This window comes from Ochotona princeps, chromosome 15, assembly GCF_030435755.1.
Source record: "Ochotona princeps isolate mOchPri1 chromosome 15, mOchPri1.hap1, whole genome shotgun sequence".
NCBI lineage: Eukaryota > Metazoa > Chordata > Mammalia > Lagomorpha > Ochotonidae > Ochotona > Ochotona princeps.
Window position 1 is genome coordinate 50,009,028 of NC_080846.1, and position 18,167 is coordinate 50,027,194.

Genomic DNA, 18,167 nt, shown 5'->3' on the forward strand with positions numbered 1-18,167 from the left:
CCGCAGCAGGACTGGGACCCCGAAGCTGTTCTGGTGACTCCACCTCCCTCCATTAAGGCTGGAAGGGACTATGCCATCTCCCTGCCTGGCTGAGCAGAGTGGATGATCAGAGATCTGACCACTCAGGAGCCCTCCTTGGACAGAAGGCAGAGAGCACCAGCCTCTCACGCCAGGGGCTGGAATGCAGGTGGAGGAGGGAGACCTGCTCGGCTTCACTTCAGTGCTTGAGGCCCTGACCACCCCCTCACTCACCTGGGAAGAGCTGTGGCCTTAAAGGGTCAACAGCAGTACCTCCAACCCAGAACTGGAGCTGGCATAGGCTGCCCGGGGGCTTGTTGGCAGGGCTGGAGGTTGGGAGGAGTGGGCTGAATGGGTGAGCCAAGGGATGTGAAGGTCATGATCAGGGCTGGTTGAGAGAACGAGTGTCTGGGTAGCAGAGCCTGTGCCCTGCTTTGTCCCTTGTTATGTAATTCTGGGATTTGGTTTGCTTTCATGTAGGAGTGAGCTCTTGGGGCCCCCAGCAGGCTGGCTCAACTGGCTAACCCTCTACCTGCAGGAGCAGGCATCCCACATGGGCCCTGGATTCGTGTCCCAGCTGTTTTATTTACAATCTGGCTCCCTGCTTGTGGCCTAGGAAAGCAGTGAAGAATGGCCCAACGCCTGGGGACCCTGCATCTGTGTGGCAGACACAAAGGGAGCTCTTTGGTTCCCGGCTTCAGATGGCTCAGCTCCAGTCACTGCAGCTATTTCGGGAGTGAACTAGTGGATGTAAGAGCTTTTTATGTCTCCTTGCCTTTGTAAATCTGCCATTCCAATAAAAATCGATAATTTTTTTTTAAAGGAGTGAGCTTTTAAAGTAGTCCTTAAAAGTCCTAGTGGGACTAGATGATATTGGGGTGGGGTGACAGAAAGAAATGGGGGAGAGGGCCGGAGGGGAAGAAGGAGGGAAGCTGCCTAAAGGAAGGAAGAAGGAAAAGGGAGGCCTAAAGGGCATGGCGGGAAGTGCAGGTGGAGGTCACCCTTATGGGTACTGTGGGGTTTCGCAGGAACATGCCCTGCTGGCTGCATGTTTGGGGTCCCCCTGCCTCAAGGCCTGTCCTACTCTTGGAGGACCTGGCTGGTCTTTGTGGCCTGCCCAAGGAGTTACTGAATTAGACTGAAGATACCTTTGGATCCAAACCAGGCAATTACTGGCAGGGGACATGTGCAGACATGGTAGACCCAGTCCCTATGAGGGCTGTCTCTAAAGTAATTTTTCTGGTTGGTCTCCTAGTTCACTGTGAGTTCACTGTTCAATGAAACACTGCTGGCTGCCGGGTGGGGAAGATCTTCCTTGTCGCTCCTGGCTGCCTCCTCCAAGGCTTGTAACCCCCACAGCAGGCTCCTTATAGGTGAATTCCTTCCCTTCCGGCATGGGGAGACTCCTTGGCCTGGACAGTTTCTGCAATGGAGCTGAGGACAGCAACACACAACACATGAAGATTTTCCTTCTCTTCTATGAGAAAAAAGGCAGACACTCCTCCAAGTGGGCTGGGCTTTGCCTTCTTCTTCTCCTCCCCACCCCCCCCCCCCCACTGGCTCCCTGGCACCTGTTGAGGCAGGCTGACCAAATCCTGCAGGGCCAAGGGCTCAGGTGGCAGGTGACAACAACTCAGGTCCAAGGTCACGGCAGAGTTCAGAGCCAGGTGGCCCTGGTCCTAGCCAGCCTCTGCCAGCACAGCCAAAGTAGAGACCCTAAGTAGGGGCTGTGAGTGAAGGGACTGAGCCAGGGGCACAGGCAGTGGGCCCCTTTTGTAGCGTGTGCCAGTTCTGGACTCAGATCTCCACCTGCTCGTCTTAGAGTCTCAAGGTGATAAGGCCGGGGCAGGCAGTCTGCAGTATGTGCTTCTTCTCCAACTGGCTCAGAGAAGCTGGTCCGTGGGTGGGTGGTCAGCCTCTGCCTCCACCGCCTCCTAAGTTGGCTGTGCAGGCCACCAGCAGCAGGCAGGAGAGCAGGTGATGGGTCCCCTGGACCTCTGCCACTCCCCACCAGCCTTCCCTGCCCCTGCCCTTGCTTCTCCCCATCCCCCCTTCTTTCTTTGCTATCTTGGCCCATCTTTGCTTTCCTCTTGCTTTCCCATCCTTTCTTTCTGCTCTACCTCACCTTCTCTCCATGGGCTCCCTCCTTTCTGTCTCTTTTCATCCTTCCTCCTTCCTTCCCCGCCTCCAACCTCTCTTTGCTCCTTCTCCCACTTTCTTTAGCTCCCTCCTTCTTTCCATTTGCTTCATCTTTCCTTCCCTCTCTCACTTCTCTTCCTCCTGTTTTTCTTAGAAGGAACCTGATACCCCTGGTCTGCAGCAGGATTCCCATTCTCCCTCCCACCTGCTCCTGGCTCCCCTGCAAGGAGGGGATGGTGTGTGTGTGTGTGTGTGTGTGTGTGTGTGCATGTGGGCAGTTTGGTCCTCTCCCTTGTATCTCTCCTAGCTCCTTCTCAGCCCTTTCCTGCCCTCCTTTGTTCTGAATGCTAATCTCTTCAGGACTGAAGTTTAAAACCGACCACTACCCAGTCAGCCCAGACACCCTTCCTGCCATTTCTTCCCTCCAACTTGGGACTTGGCATCAAGGGCCCAGTGAGGGAGCTGTTTGCCCATACCTGAGCTACCAGGGCAGGGGCCACGAGTCTGCTACTCTTATCAACCCTAAGAAGAAAAGAAAAGGGAGACAACTCCACAAGTTGTGGGATCTAGGGGTGTCGAGGGTGTGGGGTGGGGCATCCTGGAGGCAGATTGGTAAAGACCAGATTCAGAGAAGAGGAGGAGGAGAACCATGGCATAAGATCAGCTGTCTGCTGGGCGCTTCCTAGACTGACGGCCTGCAAACAGAAGCCCTGCTTTTGGAATTGAGGAGGGTTGAGGCCTGCGGTCCAAATCCTCCAAGCAGCAGTGTTGTGGAAAGAAAGAAAAAGGCCAGCTTGCAATATTCAGGACCCCAACCTGTAGGCAGGGTTGGGGACAGCGCCTAATCTGCTCTAGTCAGCGCTGGGGGCAACCCTCTGAGGCTCTCAGAGAGGCGGCCCCGCTGCCGGCTCGCCCAGGAGCAAGTGCAAAGGAGGCGCCGCTGGGCCGCCGGCAGAAAAATCTCTCCGCAACAACAAAGGTCCGGGCAGACTTGCAGATCCTGACCAGGCAGGCCCCTGCGGCCCCTGGAGGTGTAGACAGATGAGGGTCAGAGAAGCCACGTGCTAAACGTGGAAATTTTCCTTCCAGGGACGCGCAGCCCCTCCCGACCTTGCCCATGAAGCTGTATTTTAACAGCCTGCGCGGCTTCTTCAGCTGGGTGCCCCGGGAAGAGCTGAGGGCTCAGCGGAGGCTTCAGCCGCAATTTATGGCTCCTGATAGGGGTCGCCCTTCCCTACCCAGGCGCGCCCTGATGTCCTGGGTCCTGCGCCCTGCGACTGCACCTGCAGCGGCCTCCGCCCTCCCGCACTACTCCAGACCATCCCGCCGGATGCTCCTGCACCTGTCGGACCCGAAGACTTCCCTTTGCCCCTGGAACGCCAAGTTCAGTCTCGCCCTCTGAACACATCCTTTGCTCCAGTCCTTTCCAAAAGACTCCCATCTCTTCCTCGCTCCGGGGAGGGAGCCGGTCTCTGCCCCGCAGGTGAGGAGGAGGCCTCCTGTCCTATTGATCTTGTCTTCCTATTGATCACGAGAAGGTAAGATTATGCTTGGGCGGGGGGCGGAGCGGAGGCGTGGGAGGCACCCCCTGGGCTCCATTTTACGCGGGTATAGGTCTCCAAGTCAAAAGTGGATTGGGAAAAAAAAAACTGAGAAATTTGGAAGTAGTTCCCTCTCTGGCCTTAGTTCAAAATCGAAATCTGCTTAAAATTCCGACAGTCTCAGCACGAAGCAAACACTGGCGTGGAACCTCGGGTCTGTCCTCCACCCCACCCCCACCCGCTGCTTTCCTTCCTTCCCATCCGCGGAGCCCCTAGGGGATCCCCAAGCGTCTCTAAGAGTTGGTTAGGGAAAGCAGGTCTGGGACTGGGTTTTTCTCCGAGGGACTTTGTACGGAGCTGCAAAACAAGCCAACCCCTCTTTCCTTTCAGTTCCCGAAGCAGGCGTCCCCTCCTACCTTAAGCTCACTCACATCCCCACCTTTGCGCCCTTTCCCCGTCGCCCTTCAAAAACTTTCTTCGAAGTTTCTGCGAGTTGCATGTAAGGGAAGGAGTAGCTTCTTTCAACCTTTTTGGGCACCTTAGCCCCTCCTTCCCGCCTCGAGCTCCAGTTTCAGATGTAAAAGGCCCCCACCCATACCAGACCCCACCTGAGTCCCAGAACGCAGCAAAGGAAGCTGCTTGGACGCGATACCCCACAACGCACACCCGGGTCCATCTCAGATCCCTTTGGATCAGGCTAAAGGCCCGAGTACCAAGGAGTAGGGGAGGCGAGGCTGGGGACAACACGTAGTTTTCAGCCCGGGTCCAGCTCACCTGCTCCTGACCGGCTCCTCTTGATTGATTTTCATCTGCGCAAAAGTTTGTGGCGTTCTCCTGCAATCCCAGAAGCGGTGCTAGCTCAGCCCTTGGGGACCAGAAAGGCGAGCTGGGTCTCTGGAGGGCGCCGGCGCCGGGTTCAGGGTGGGTCCTGGGCGGGACAGGACCTAGGGTTAGGGGCGCCGTCCCCCAAAGTGAGGGCGGAGCAGTGGGTGATCCGGAGCGAGAGCCGTTGGTGGACCCGGGTCAGGGGGTCAAGCTAGGGAGCTGCCAGCAGGGCTGGGCGGGCCGGGGAACTGGAGGAGAGGCCCTGGGTCTCCAGCGATGTCTCCGGCTTCCTCCGGTTTCCACCCTCACGGGTGTAGTCCAACCCACAACACTCCTTTAACTCAAGGCCTTCACTTAGAGGGAGAGGGAAGAGTAAGGAGGCGAAGGGACTCTTCCCCTTAGTCCCTCCCCCGCGCCATCCTCACCCCCCCTTTCCCTCCCCAGAGCCGAGGGACAGACGGAGAATTGCAACTAGAAATTCAATCGATTGGTACAAGGGACCACGTGGTCAGGGGCTGGCCAATGACCAGGCCGCCCAGGATGAGCTAATAATGGAAGCAATTTGTAACTTTCAGTGGCTCTCTAGGCATGGGTACCAGAGGGAGGGAGGAAGGCGGGTGGAAGTGGGGCGATGGGTACCCCTAATCCTTCCACCCCCGTGGTTTGTCGGGGGACACCGGAATGCCAGTCCTCCCTGGCCCTAACACGCAAGCACCGCGGGTCCTGGGCGCTCCTGTGCGTAGTAGCCCCAGCGCGAGGTAAGCCGGCCCTGCGCCCTCACCCCTCCTCCTTCCTGGCACCTGTACCACACCTCCCTCTCAGCCTCTTTGGGCAATTAAAACCCAATTGTGTTTTCACTTTAAGAGAAAGGAAAATGTGTCCTCTAATTTTCTTTTGCATACTCTGCTTTGGGATTAGAGCTAGGAGAGAAATGAAGTTCAGATGAACACTCCTGGGTGAGTGGTACTTTTGGGGGGCAAATTTCACACTCTTTGCTTGCAGGGGAGGCGCATCTTACTGAGAAGGAGAAAGAGAGAGAGAGAGAGAGAGAGAGCAGTTTTCCCTGGGGTGAGTCGCACCTTGTGCTGCGCCAAGTTCAAATTCTTTAGTCACATCAACTCACCTCTTTCTTCACCCCATGCTCCCTTGCCAATTCTCTAAGAAGCACCATATTTCAAGTTTTCCCGCTTTTTCCCTCCCTTACTGCTTTTTCAGATATTAACGAATCTCCAGAGGAGTTCCCCCCCCCCCTTCCAGGTCTTTTTCTCCCTTTTTGTTGAATTCTCTTTTTGTTTTGTGAATAAATTTATTGTCTGGGAAATTCTACAAGGGGTGCGAACAAGGTCTCCTTTGATTAAATCTGGCCGCTTCTGTGTGGAAGAACAATGTGCTAAAAATGTTTTCCGCATCTTCCTCATTTCTATTACTCCTAAATTTTGTTGGTTTTTTGCCTCCCTTAAATTTTTGAAACTCGGATCCCATCTTCACATGTAAGGATTTTTGATATTAGACCATGGTTGAAGTTTTTATTTTATCAATTTCACCCCTTTGTACATTTCCTTACCCCTCCTACACTTCTATCCCCTCCATCTCCCAAATTTCTCAGCTTCGGATCTGCGTCACTCTGCCTTCTCCTCCTTCCAGCCATTGGGGGCGAGGCGGGGGCAGGGGGCTGGTGCAGAGACCACCAAAAAGAAAGAAATGTCTTATTTCCAGGTCCTAGCTCCGGACACCTCCAGTTGGATCGCTTCAACCAGCAACAGCAGTGAGAGCAGAATTGCTCTCCAGCTTCCAAGTTTGGGATCAAGTTCATTTCCTCTCTGGTCAATCTTGATACACAAACTAACTCACTAACTTCTCCTCTTTTCCTTAAACCCTGAGAAAATGATAGGAGGAGTTTTATTTCTGCAGCTGCCTTGAGAGTCGGGAGTCAGTCTGCTGGGTCCCTTGCCAGTCTGCTGTTCATTGCTGCCTTCTACCTGTCGGCAAGGTGGAGGTAGCGGGGCTGCGGGACCTGATTGTCACCTCCGGCTTTGAACAAAGGGCAGAGAGCTGGCCTGGGGACCCAGTGAGGCTTGCTTAGGGAGACTTGGGAGTTCTTTTGGCTTTGAGGAGGTGTTTCTTTGCAATAGAAGGTGAATAAAGATGGTGCTATAGGGGCTGAGCCGAGTCAGATTCATGACAGCTATGAAGAAAACCAAATTATAGGAGTAATTCGCGTCTCCCCCAAGAGCCGCCTCGGGGACTTTGTTCTTTTGTGGGCAGTGGAACCCAATTGGGTAGAAGTGAACCTGTGGGCTCCTCCTCTCCTTCCCCAGCCCTGTGGCTGATTGACATTCCGGGCACATTTAGCCCAGCCCCTGCTCTCCCAAGTATGAATCTAAATTACTATTAATAAGGGGCCGCTCCAAGTTAATTGGCATTAAAAGAATTCATTTCAATTTGTTAATATTAAATGAATGCTCTGCACTTTAGCTCCTTTCCTTGCCCTGGATTCCCAGATGAGTGATGGAAAGAGTGGGCGGGGGAGTGGGAAGCGCCTTTATTCCCGCCTCGCCCTCTCCCTGGGCAATGCAATCAGGCTCAGTGGGGGGCCTGATGGGGACTATCCTGGCCCTTGCTTATCTATTTATTCATTAATTCTTTTTTTCAGGGGGTGGGGAGGGAGTGAAATTCATCTGATTCTACAGGAGTCCTGAGGGGAAAGGCAAAGAACTCCAAATGGGAAAGACAGGTTAGGGGGAGCATTATGGGAGCTGGGAGGGGCCAGGGGAAAAGGCAGTTGGGGAGGGAATCAGCTTTAGAGGCCAAGGGTCGTGGGCCAAGAGAGTACTGCAGGTTTATGAAGCAAGATGCAAGAGCAGCTCAAACACCCACCCTGGTGCCCATGAGGCATTTGCCAGAGTGGCCTGAGGATGGCATAGTAAGCATGATGGTGGGAGGGGAGGGGATAGGGAGGGAAGGAGGAGGGTGTAGGTAGCAGGTTTGGAGCCTGGAGTCTGCCTGACACTGCTTTTGTGGTCTGGACTGGCTCTTGAGCCTCTCCATGCTTGCGCTGCCTAGTTTGTGAGTGGAGTTAGTTATATCCAGTCTCAAGGTGATGGTGAAGATATAATGAATTACTGGAAGGTGAAATGCCCAGATCAGTGCCAACCCCATGGGAAAGAATGGAGGCTTAGAAAGGTGGGGGACAGACACAGATGAGCCCCCTCTTACAGGTGGGAGTTCCACAGGTTCTCCAAGACTGAACCAGATCCGCATTCTGCCCCAAGCCCAAGTCTAAGCCTGCCACTGAGATGCAGGCAGACATCGGGGATGAGCGGGGTCGTTCCTGGCATCTGCTTTGGCTCTTGGGTCCAGCTCTTGATGCCTCCTGGGGTCACTCAAGGGGAAGTGTGCCTGCCTTGGGAGGGGTGGGGGCTGGGGCAGCGGGAGGGGGATGGGTTTCTGTCTTGGTCTCATATCTCCATGTGGTGAAGCGTGTGCTTTGGGAGAGCTGGGAGAGAGCAAGAGCCATCAGTCTCCCGACATGTGATGAGAAACACAAATCCAAAGTCAGAAAGCTACAAAGTGGCAGTGTTGGAGTCTGAGCTTGGATCTGCCGAAGACAGAACTGCATGCCTTTCTAGGTTATACACCCGCCGAAAGAGGAATTAGGACACCTGTAAACCCGGGGCTAGGAAGGGTCTACACCACCGGGTCTATGAATAAATACTCGGGTGTGAAGAGATCAAGTGGGGCGTTTTCAGTCAGGATGGACTTCCTGGAGGAGGAGGAGGAGATTATGGATCAGAATGCAGAGGGGAAAGGCGTGCGGAGAGGAAGAAAAGGAAGGTGTTGTGCATTGGTGGAGAATGGTACCATATAAAGGTTGCATGAGGCAGGGCACATGAATTAGGTTTGCCTTGGATGTGTCTTGCTGGCACCATTTATTGTGGGCATAGCATATGTCAAGTACAGTGGGTTTCTTTATCCTGTTTCCAGAAGAGGAAGAGGATGACTCTGGTGTGTCCACCTGCAGCCCCTGCTGCCCTGGGCCTGCCGGCTGGGCAGAGTTGTCCACCTCCCTCTGGACTCTAGGCTGAGAAATAAACTCGGTTCTCCATGATCTGTGGGGTCTGGGTGACTTTTGTCGTAACTGTTTGCTGTCATTCTTCCTCATATAGCTCCTCGCACGAAAAGGCTGCCATCTACTCACGGGAAAATGACCAAGAACAGCATTTGCTGAGCTAGCTGTGAAGGGAAGACTGTCAGTGTCACTCCACAGAGACGCCTACGACTATGATTCCATCCTACAGAGGAGTAAGCTGAGGCCCGTCAAGAGGACACGGAGGGAGAATCTGGGTCATGCTCTGGGCCAAGGGGCAAAGCCCTTCCTAGTTCCAAAGTGGAGGGAACTTCTTCAGAAGTCATGCTATGCTTGGCCATGTCCCTTAACAGTCTTCCCCTAGAGACCCCAGTGCTCCTTCCCACCCTCAGGGGCTTCCCACAGGCCATGCGGGGTTTTCTCCCCATCACTAGCACTGACATGGAAGTCCGCAAGTAATTCAATCCATCTTTTCTTTTTTTTTTAAGCATTAATTTATTTTCATTTGAAAGGCAGAGTCACAGAGAGTGAAGGAGAAACAAGAAAGAGAATTTGCCATCCATTGGTTCACTCCCCAAATGGCTACAATGGCCAGAGTTGGGCCAGTCCAAAGCCAAGAGTCAGGAGCTTCTTCCAGATCTCTCCAATGGCTGCAGGAACCCCGAAGACTTGGGCCATCTTCTATTACTCTCCCAGGCACATCAGCAGGGAGTTGGATCAGAAGTGGAACAGCCAGGACTCGAACCAGTGCCCACGTGGAATGCTGGTGCCATAGGCCGAGGCTTAACCTGATGAGCCACAGTGTCATATTCATCAGTCTGCTTTTTTACGGAGGAGGTTTGGAGAGAGGCCATGACCTGCTTAAGGTCACATACTTTGGGTGTCTGTTCATTTTTCTGAAGTCAAAATGAGCCCTCTTCTTATAGGATCAGGCAGGTACAGCCAAAGGCGGCAACCGAATCCAGGTCCCACATACTGCCCACAGTATTTAGGGACAGCCAGATCGTGTCTTCTTGCTCTCCCCAGTGGGGTCCCTGCTGTTGGCTTCTCTGCCGAGCAAACCCACCTCCCAGGGCCTGCGCCTCTCCTCCATCTTCCCCTTCCTTCTCCAGATGGTCACAACTGCAGAGGGATGGGAGAGCTGGGGCCGGAGTCAAGCAAGCAGAGGGCTCCCTCGGGCTCCCCTGGGCGCCCTGCAGTCTTCTCGGGGCTGGGATTGGGAAGCTCTTGTCTTCCTGGGGGGCCCTTGTAGTATCCCAACGGGAAGGAGAAGAGGGAAAAGCGTCATAAATTACCCCTATTTAGACAAGAAGACAGAATGTTTCTTGTGCCAGAAAAAACAGAGAGAAGGAGCTGTCAGGGAAGAAGCGACGCAGCTCCCCGCCTTCTGGGGTCAGTTTATCTTGTGAGTCCCGCCTTGGGGTGACCCCCTCCCCGCTGCCATTGCCTGTGTGAGAGACAGGCTTGAACTGGGGGCAGCTGGGACACACTGGGCCTGTGCTTTGTTGCTTTGTTTCCCACATGGCCACCTCCCTGCTTCATCTCAAACCCCTCTTCCCTTTATTCTTTCTTTACTAACGACTTTTTAGATGTCATTCATGTATTCTCCAGTTCACCACTGGAAATGTAGAACTCAGTAGCTGCAGTAGTCACAGATACGAGCAACAGACAACCTTTGTAGGGCCCGGCGGCATGGCCTAGCGGCTAAAGTCCTCGCCTTGAAAGCCCCGGGATCCCATATGGGCGCCGGTTCTAACCCCGGCAGCTCCACTTCCCATCCAGCTTCCTGCTTGTGGCCTGGGAAAGCAGTTGAGGACGGCCCAAGGCTTTGGGACCCTGCACCTGCGTGGGAGACCTGGAGGAGGTTCCTGGTTCCCGGCTTCGGATCTGCGCGCACCGGCCGTTGTGGCTCACTTGGGGAGTGAATCATCGGAGGGAAGATCTTCCTCTCTGTCTCTCCTCCTCTGTGTATATCTGACTTTGTAATAAAATGAATAAATCTTTAAAAAAAAAAAAAGAGACAACCTTTGTAGATTGTGTGCATCACCTGAAAAAGAAGTTTCTGGGCTGGCACTGTGGCACAGCAGTTTAAGCGTCTGCTTGTGACACTGGCATCCCATATGGGTGCTGATTCCAGTTCTAGTCACTCCACTTCTGATTCAGCCCCCTGCTAACATTCCTAGGAAAGCAGTGGAAGATGGTCCAAGTGCTAGGGTGCCTGCCACCCATGTGGGAGACTCAGATGGAGATCCAGGCTTCTGGCTTCACTCTGGCCCAACCCTGACTAAAGTGGCTATTTGGGGGAGTGAGCTAGCCACTCTAACTTTTAAATAATTAAAATCTCACATTGAGAACAGTGTGGGGCCAGTGCGATGGCTCAACTGACTATTTCTCCACCTGCAAGCTCCAACATCACATGTGAGTACTGGTTTGTGTAACAGCTGCTCCCTGCTTGTGGCCTGGGAAAGCAGTCGAGGACGGCCCAAAGCCTTGGGACCCTGCACCCGTGTGGGAGACCTGGAAGAAGTTCCTGGTTTCAGATCGGCTCAGCCCTGGCTGTCTCGAAGTGAATCAGTGGTTGAGGATCTTTCTGTCTGTCTCGTCCTCTCTGTAAATCTGCCTTTCTAATTAAAAAAAAAAAAAAAAAAAGGTTTTACTTCGGCAGTATGTATCATATATACTTAAATCAAAAACTATCAAGAAGATTAGCATGGCCCCTATCCAAAGATAATATCCAGAAGTGTGAGGCATTCCATATTCTTTCTTTTTTAATTTTATAATCCTGCCCCCAGAAAGCGTTTGGCCTCCTGAGCCCTCTCTTTTCCTTTTCTTTCTTTCTTTTTTTTAAAAAAATATTTATGTATTTATATTGGAAAGGCAGTTTTGTTGGATAGGAAGATATACAGAGAGAAGGAGATACAAAGAAAAAGATCTTCTGTCTGCTGGTTCACTCCCTAAGTAGCTGCAATAGTTGGAGCTGAGCTGATCTGAAGCCGGGAGTCAGTAGCTTCTTTTGGATCTCCCATGTGGGTGCAGGATCCCAAGGCTTTGGGCTGTCCTCAACTGTGCTTTCCCAGGCCACAAGCAGTGTGCTGGCTACGAAGTGGGGCTGCCAGGATTAGAACCAATGCCCATATGGGATCCTGGCGTGTGTTTAGCCATTAGGCTACCGCACTGGGCCCGGCATTTCATATTCTTTTAAAATATTTATTTATTTTAAAAGATTTATTTGCTTTCTTATTTAAAGATATATATGTATATTTAAAAACAAAGTTACACAAAGAGAGATGTCTTCCATCTCTTGGTTCACTCCCCAAATGACCACAATAGCTGAAACTAGGCTGATCTGAAACCAGAAGCCTTCTCTGGGTCTCCCACATCGATGTAGAGGCCCAAGCATTTGGACCATCCTCTGTTGCTTTCCCAAGTACATTAGCAGGGAGCTGGATTGAAAGTGAAGCAGCCAGGACTCAAACAGCGCCCAAATGAGATGTCAGCACCACAGGTGGTGGATTTATCCACTATGCCACAGTGCTGGTCTTTGCATTCCATATGCTTATGTTCTTAAAACTGTATGTATGAGACGCATGGAAGATGCATGCTTTATATATATATATATATTTTTTTTAAGACTCATTTATTTTTATTGCAAAGACAGAGAGGAGGAGAGACAAAGAGGAAGATCTTCCACCCGATGATTCACTCTCCAAGTGTCTGCAACGGCCAGAACTGAGCTGATCCGAAGCCAGAAGTCAGTAGTTTTTTCCGAGTCTTCCATGTGGGTGCAGGTTCCCAAGGCTTTGGGCCATCTTCAACTGCTTTTCCAGGCCACAACAGAGAGCTGGATAGGAAGTGGGGTGGCCAGGATTAGAACCAATGCCCATATGGGATCCTGGCAAGGACTTTAGGAGCTAGGCCACCACGCTGAGCCCATATATATTTTTAAAACTATTTTGTGAAACACAAAAACCTTAGGCCACTGGCACCACCTCCTTGCCCGCATTTCCAGCTTTGAATGGCAATGGCGGATCTAGTTTGTGTCCCTGTGTGTCTGCCCTGTGCCTTGTATCGTGTGACATGTGGCCTGTTTGGACTGTTGCTTTTATTTAGCACTGTATCCTCAGGGCTCCCCCACAAGGTGGTATTTATCAGTCCCTCCTGCCTTCCTTATGGTTGATGACCATTGTCTGGCCCCATCTGTCCACTGGTGGACAACAAACTGTTCCTGACTTTTCGATATCATGATTGCGCCTTCACTCTCACCTTTGGGCAGCCATGATCCCAGGCTGGGTGTGTCGGTAATGGGCGGCTGCAAGTTCCAGGCAACAGGGCCCTGGGCATGTGTCTTGGGTGCTTATTCAGTGGGCTTGGCCATCATTTACTCCCCTCTCTCTGCAAAGTCACAGAACTGCAGCTCTCTGAGTTCTCTCTCTTGCTCTTTCAAAGTTTGGATTTGGTTAATTCAAACATAGATTTACTTATTTGAGAGGCAAAGAAGGGAGCATGCCCATCTGCTTGGGTCACTCCCCCAGTGGCCTGTACCAGCTGGAGCTAGAGCAGGGCTGGAAACTCACTCTGGGTACCCCAGATGGGTGGCTGGGAATCAACACCAGGAACACTCATCCACTGGCTCCCAGGCCCTGCATTAGCTGGGAGTGGGATTCGAACCCAAGCATTCTGCCATGGAATGAGTGTGTGTTTTAACCACAAGGCCAAAATGCCCACCTCCCTTTTTCGCTATCATTGCTACCGGCCATGTGCTGTGTTCCTCAGCCTGGGAGGCTCTGACCCATCACATGAGATTGCAGAGACACGCCTTGCTGTGTGAATGTCTTCCAGTGGAAGGAAGTTCCCCGGGGCTGGTGGTCCTCCTGGGATTCCCTCCAGCATGTCATTGGCTGCAGAAGATCCATGCAGGCTCCAGTGCCAAGGGAAGGTATGACAGGGAGCCAGAACCCAGCTCTGCTTGCCCGTGCCACTTCAGTCTTTGGACATACCTTAAGTTCAGTCCACTCTCTCACCAGCCAACTGCTACTGTACCTGCCCTCGTGGAGCTCCCTGGCCTTGGAGTGACAAAGGGCGTGCCAAGTGGACAAACCCTGCCGGGTTGCACGAACCCTGTCATCAATTGTCAGTTGACTGAAGGAACAAATGAGCAGGTGCTTGGTATTCATTCTGGAAGGCAAAGGGAAACAAAATAAGGAGCCCCTCCCTGCCCTCACCCCCTTCACCAGATGAAAATCAGCGTCACTTCTTTGCATGCAAGTAATGAGCACCAGGAGCTAATAATGGCTACCATCTCTCAGGCCAGCCACAGGCCAGCATATTTCCATGTCCCATTGACATTCACCCTTTGAACTAGAAATCCCTATCCCCATGTTGAAGATGGGAAAAACTGAGACTCAGTGGCCATGATCATCTGAAATCACCCACAGAGCAGTAAGCAGCAGAAGCCATTTTCACTGGACCTGGGGATGGGTGTGTGTGACTTCTAGCCTGTTGTCACAGATGCATGGCTCTCCAGGGCCCCTGTCCTGCCCCTCCGAACCCTGGCTTGGTGTCCTGGAGCCTCCACTGTCTCCGGGGATAGGCAGGGAAGGGCTGGTTCTGCTCTCAGATGTGTTTCTCTGCCAGGCCTGACTGAGCTGCTCTTTGTGTGTGGGAGGAACCACAAGAGGCCTGAATGATGTCAACATGAACAAAGCCAAAGAGCTATGATGCTGGTGAGAAGGGCCCCTCAGCAAGGTGGATAGGAACATGCTGGTGGTACCCAGCCTTGCCGGGCAGTCCAGCAGCCTGGCAGCACCCTCTCCCTACCACCTCCCTACACTGCCAAACCAGGCCTCTCACACTGTTGTGAGGTCTTGATGGCAAGTCAAAACTGTGAAGTGTTACCATTTCCACCTGCACTGGTTTGCCTCTTGCAGCAAACATAGAGGTGTTGAAAGCACAAGGCCAGGCAGATTGCACAAGAAGCAAGTTTGCTGCGCTGAGCCTCCAGGGTCTTGCTTAACTTTAAGTTAAACTAAGGCGGGCTTCCCACAGACTTTGTCCTCTGTTAATCATTTTTTAAAAGATTTATTTAGTGTTATTGGGAAGTCAAATTTGCTGAGCGAAAGAGAAAGAACTTCCATCTGCTGGTTCATGCCCCAAATGACTGCAACGGCCAGAGCTGAGCCAGTCCAAAACCAGGAGCCAGGAGCCTCTTCCGGGCCTCCCATGTGGGTGCAAGGTCCCAAGGCTTTGGGCCATCCTCGACTGCTTTCCCAGGCCATAAGCAGGGAGCTAGATGGGAAGTGGGACAGCCAGGACAGGAACCAGTGCCCATATGAGATCCCAGCTCTTGCAAGGTGAAGATTTAGTTATTGAGCTATTGCACTGGACCCCCTCCTTTTTTTTTTTTTTTTTTAAAAGATTTACTTATTTTCACTGGAAAGCAGATCTACAGAGAGGAGAGGCAGAGGATCTTCCATCTGCTGGTTCACTCCCCACGTGGCTGCAAGGGCCACAGTAGAATCAATCCAAAGCCAGGGGCCAGAAGTGAAGCAGCTAGAACATGAACTGAAGCCCGTATGGAATGCTGGCATTTAGAGGTAAAGAATTAGCCAGTTGAGTTATTGTGCCGGCTCTAATTGTTTCAATTAAAAAAGAGATTTATTATTCTTATTTTTTTTTTACTTATTTGAAAGGCAGGGTTACAGAGGGAGGAGGAGAGACAGGAATCAGCTATTTGCTGATTTATTCCCCAAAAGGCTTCAGCAGCTGGGGCTGGGCCAGGTCAAAGAGACGGGCTTCTGCCAGGTCTCCCCTGGGGGTGCAGGGGCCCCATGCACCTGGGCTACCTTCTGCTGTTTTCTCAGGCGCATCATCAGGAAGCAGAGCAGGGGGACCTCAGACCAACAACCATATGGGATGCTGGTGCCACAGGCAGAGGCTTACCATGCTTCACAGATATTAACTCTTCTATTCTTTTCTCACCTCTGTACCAAGGACAAGCCACTGTAAAAATTTCGAGGAAGATGGAATTAACAGTAGGTGTTAGTAGGAGTTCATTTATTTATTTATTTTTTATTACAAAACTACTCAACAATTTCATCCTACATCCATATAATTATACGTTCTTTGTCAGCAAGGTCAAAAGCCAAAGGCACAGTCTCTCTGTACACAGCAGGCCTTCTTGACCCGCAGGTCCACAGTCTGTATGCTGCTGTTGAGGTCTTCCCAAAGAACAGAGCTGCTCCAAGTCTGTGCATCCGACCGGGTGAAAACTGGAGGCAGGGGCCCCTCCAGCCTGTGAACTTGCAGGACCACACACTTCATCCTCAAGTACAAGCAGCCCCTGCAGTCAAAAGCAGTAGTGCCAAGACTCCAAAGGCCTCCTGCAGAGTTTGAAGCCCTTACTGCCGGTGCCGGATCCACGTCACTGGAGGGAATTCTTTGACTAATTTCTATAAACAGCTCATTGATGTTTATCGCGTCTTTCACTCTGGCCTCTGTAAAAATTGCATGAATGGAGTTTGCGTAGTGCTTAGCATCTCTCTCCAGGACTTCTCTCACGTCGATAAGATCACACTTATTTCCTGCAAGGGTAACTACAATATTAGGCAGCCCATGCTGTCGAAGCTTTCTCTCAATTCTTTAATGTAGAAAATGTCTCTTCTTTCATGATATCATAAATGATTATAGCTGCGGTTCTCCCTCCATAGTATGTTGGCACTAAGGCAGGGAATGGTCCTGTTGCATCCCAGATTAGGAATGTAGGGAGCTCATTTTGGCACTGGACAGTCTTGGTCACAAAAGATGCCCCTGTTGTGGGGTTGATGTTCAGATCGAAATTGTCTTCCAGGCTGGCGCAGTAGCCTAGTGGTTAAAGGTCTCGCCTTGCATGCGCTGGGATCCCAACTGGGCACAGGTTTGTATCCTGGTGTCCCACGTTCCATCCAGCTCCCTGCTTTTGGCCTGGGAAAGCAGTCAAGGTTGGCCCAAAGCCTTGGGAACCTGCACTCATGTGAAAGACCTGGAAGAAGCTCCTGGCTGCTGGCTTCGGATTGGCTCAGCTCTGGCTATTGTGGCCACTTGGGTGGAGGATCTTTCTGTCTCTGCTTCTCTCCATAAATCTGACTTTCCAGTATGAAACAAACAAATAAATAAATGTCTTCCACAAGCCGCCATAGGATACTTGATTTACCTACGCCTGTGTCCCCCAGCAGACACACTTTGAGCTCCCGCAGCGCCAGTGCCCGGGACCCAGGGGCACGGTATGCTGCTGCCTTAAGTTGAAGAAAGAGGCAGTGGAGGTGGGGAGGCGTAAGGCCCATCCCGGGCATGGAGAGGTGCGGAGAGATGGCCTATCCGTGCCAGCCGTGCAGAGCCCGCCTTAATAGCCAGGACGCCACCAGGGCCTCCCAGGCGCCACAGTGGCTGCGTCTTGGGACACCGGCTGGGTCACCTCAGGAGTTTATTTTTGTATACTTTTTTTCATTTTATGTGGAATATCCTTATTTAAAAATAACTGAGAGGCCAACATGTTGGCTCAACTGGCCAGTCCTCCACCTCCAAGCACAGGCATCCCATAGGGGCACCAGTTCATTTCCCAGCTGCTCCACTTCCCTTCCAGCTGCCTGCTTGTGGCCTGGGAAAGCAGTCAAGGATGGCTCAAACCCTTGGGACCGTGCACCTGTGTGGGAGACCTGGAAGAAGCTCCTGGCTCCTGGCTTCAAATCAACCACTTCGGGACTAAACCAGAAGATGGAAGATCTTATCTCTCTGTAAAATTTGCTTTCCCAATGAAAATAAATAAACCTAAAAAACAAACAAACAAAAGAACAACCCCGCTACCCCCACAACTCAGTGCCAGTTTTGGGGCTCAGTGTGATGCTGGCATCTCATGCTGAAGCCCTGATTTGAGTCCCGGTTCCTCCACTTCCAATCCAACTTTGTGCTATTGCTCCTTGGAAAGCAGCAGCAAATAGCCCAATAACGTGGACCCCAGTACCCTGTACCTATGTGGGGGATGAGGCTAAAGATCTGGTTGTTGTGGCCATTTGGGGATTGAACCAGTGGAAGGTTTTTCCTTTGTTGTTGTTGTTTTAAACCTGCATGTGTTAAAACGATTTTTGCACTAAAATGAACTCATACTTATATATATTTTTAAATTTGATAGGCAGAGAGAGCTAGGTGCAAGCAGGAAGAGCTGCCATTGCTGGTTCACTCTCCAACAACTGAGGCTTTCTGGCTCATACATGAAGCCAAACCAGCTGTCCCAAATGGGAGACAGGGACCCAAGTACCTGAGCCATTATCACCGCCTCCCAATGTCGATATTAGCTGGATCACAAGTGGAACAGTGGGGCTGGCACCATGGTGTTGTTAGCTAAGCCTCTGCCTACAGCATCAATATCATGTTTGGGCACTGGTTTGAGTCCCAGCTGCTCCACTTCTGATCCCTTTTAATGGCCTGGGAAAGCAGCAGAGGATGGCTCAAGTCCTTGGGCTTCTGCGGGAGACCGGGTAGAAGCTTCTGGCTTCAGATTGGTTTGGCTCTAGCCATTGCAACTG

At 51.9% G+C, this 18,167-nt stretch overlaps 2 pseudogenes; one reads left to right on the forward strand and one right to left on the reverse strand.

Annotated features, from left to right (window-relative positions):
• Nucleotides 1-11,274: 11,274 nt before the first annotated feature.
• Nucleotides 11,275-11,372, forward strand: LOC131482144 (U6 spliceosomal RNA; annotated as a pseudogene).
• A 4,583-nt stretch (nt 11,373-15,955) lies between these two features.
• Nucleotides 15,956-17,908, reverse strand: LOC101520500 (ras-related protein Rab-22A-like; annotated as a pseudogene).
• Nucleotides 17,909-18,167: the final 259 nt, after the last annotated feature.